Source organism: Lupinus angustifolius, chromosome LG01, assembly GCF_001865875.1.
Source record: "Lupinus angustifolius cultivar Tanjil chromosome LG01, LupAngTanjil_v1.0, whole genome shotgun sequence".
Lineage (NCBI taxonomy): Eukaryota > Viridiplantae > Streptophyta > Magnoliopsida > Fabales > Fabaceae > Lupinus > Lupinus angustifolius.
Genome location: NC_032009.1, coordinates 26,001,264 through 26,003,987, shown reverse-complemented (window position 1 = coordinate 26,003,987; position 2,724 = coordinate 26,001,264).

Genomic DNA, 2,724 nt, shown 5'->3' with positions numbered 1-2,724 from the left:
GTTGCCCCCTAAAATTTAAACCCTTCTCTGCAAGTTAAGTCCTTCATCGCAAATTAATTTACTCCACCTTTTTGCAACCACCACTACCCCAACCCTTCCCGAACTGCCGCCACCGCACCACCCATCTGGCAGCATCACTAACACCCACAACCAGAGAAAACTAACCGTCCTAACCCACCTCTCAAAAGCAATGCCCATGCTAAAAAACAGCCACAAATCCAGCAAGCTCAGACACCAGGTCCTCATACTTGAATCACTTCTTTCCAACCTAAACCATACTTACCTAGTACACGCGACACATGTGTAGGTAAAGTTTGATACATATTTCACTGCATTTTACATGCATTAATTTATGGGATCTTTATAACGAACTCAGTATGTGTTATGCCCTACTATGAATTCGACCACCATGACCCAAACACCTGCCACGAACACCATCAGGTATGAGTTATGCATACACAACAATCCTTGTGCCAGGTCTGGCCACTGCATCTGTCGTTCCATCGAACTAGCCCCACAACCGGCCAAGGGCTGCAGCTTCACTACTCACTCCAGCCGGATCAACCAATAACACCTCGATTGTTGTTATTGCCACTGTTTTCTCGAGTTAACTACCATAGATGGAAGCCACCAAAGGAGTGGTTGTCGGGATAGAGGAGAGTGAAAGGAATAGGAAAATGTGCCAAAGTGTTGTGCAATTAGCCTAATCTCTACCAAATACTTGTGATTTCTCTCTTCTCTTTTTATTTTTCATTTTTATCCGATTGCTTGCTGTCAAACAAACAATCTATTATATTTGATTGCTAGTTTAGAAAAGTGATAAATTTAATATACATTTTCACTATAAAGTTCTTTAAGCAGGAAGGCATGATATTACAGCATTGGCCAAGTAAGCATAGCCATAACTAAAAACACATGTTCAAATCAAACTCATATATATGCTATACATGAAATCATTACTTCTGAATGATATTGACATGTCCAATTAATCCATTCAATTCAATGTCTAGAATAAGAATAGAGGTAAAAGCATTAAAACATGATTCTCTCATTATTTAGAATCGCGAATTGGTTCTCTCGTGTCAATTCGTGGTTCTTTTATGAACTGGTTTCTTTAAGTGCACAACATTTTTACCTACAGTTTAAATAAATAAAGGAAAAGAAGAATAATTGGAAATATACATTCACTTACATGAATAAGTTACAACAAACAAGAAATAATTGTATCTCGTGAAAAGTTGATTCAAACCTACAAGAAATAGTACTAGAAACGAAGGAGCTATTGAAATCCTACTCAATATACCTCTACGCTCTAGCTTATCGTACATGTTTATCTGATGAGCAAGTAAAGATTTCATTTATGTTCTTTACTTCTTCGTCTTCTTTGCTTTCTCCACATTCTTCTTTTTAGCCTTGGCTTCATCATAACCGTGAACCATGACATCATAAATTTCAGAACTAACCAGCAAGCAAACATAAGCATCAACCCTAGCAAACCAAACCTTCTCCGTCGTTAACTCGCGACTCCACAGCTTCAAATAATCGTCGTACCACTCCACCTTTTTCTCTGGTCTCACCACATCCACATGTTTTCCCAAAACAGTATAGCTACCTTTTTCAAATCATAACGCGCCAGATCCAATTGCTCTACCTTCTTCGCCGCCAGCGCGCGTAGATCCACCGCATTGTTGATCTTGATCCCGTGGTCACGCGCCATCTTCTTAACAACCGCTTCCATTTCCATCCCGACAGCTATGATGCTAGGGTTCTCGAAGAACGCAGGGAGAGGCCTGTTCAGTGTGGAGTCGCGTGAGTCGTACGTGTTTTCACGCGTGTCGAGATGGTAAATGAGGCACTGAGACCCGACGCAGAGGGTGAGGATATCGTAGGGTTGGTCTTTAACGCTGCGTTTTGTGTACTCGACGAGTTCGCGTTCGGCGGAGACGCCGACGAGGATAGGGTGGTGGTTTGTCTTTGCGGTGGATTTGAGGACGTCGTTGAGCCATTTGGAGAGGGTTTGGAAGGAGTCAGTAGTGACGGTGAGGATGCGGTGGTTGCCGGCGTGGACGGTGTAGGCGTAGTAGCGAGAGGTGCGGTCGAATGGGATATCGATGGGTTCAATGGTGATGAAAGAAAGAAAGCATAATGAAGAAACGAAAAGATGAGAATAAGAGAGTAGAGAAGGAAATAAAACGGTTACTTATATATGGGAGGGAAATGGAATAGGCATCTCCGGGAAAATTACTGGGATAGTACACTATCCCAGCTTTGGGGTAGGTTTTGAATTATTTACGGGATTGGGGTAGAATTTAGTGGATCTCGTGGACACCATCCACGACTTTGTCAATGTCGTGGACCTCATATACGATTTCCCTGGAAAGTCGTGGACCACATCCACGACTTTCCTGCCATGTGTCAGGTTAGTGTAAGTCGTGGACCACATGCACGACTTTCATGGCAATGTCGTGGATAAGGTCCACGAGATCCATGCAATGTCGTGGATAGGGTCCACGAGATCCATGCAATGTCGTGGATAGGGTCCACGATTTCCAAGTCTATATATATTTTCACCCCCGAGTTTAAAACCACACTGGAGGAAGAATTGAACCGTATAAAAAAATTTGCATCATACTGGAATTGAAGAACTCTGAATATTTAAGGTAATTTCCAATTGTTAAAATTTTGTTATGTCTTTTATTTTATTTATAATTTTACGTGTTACAT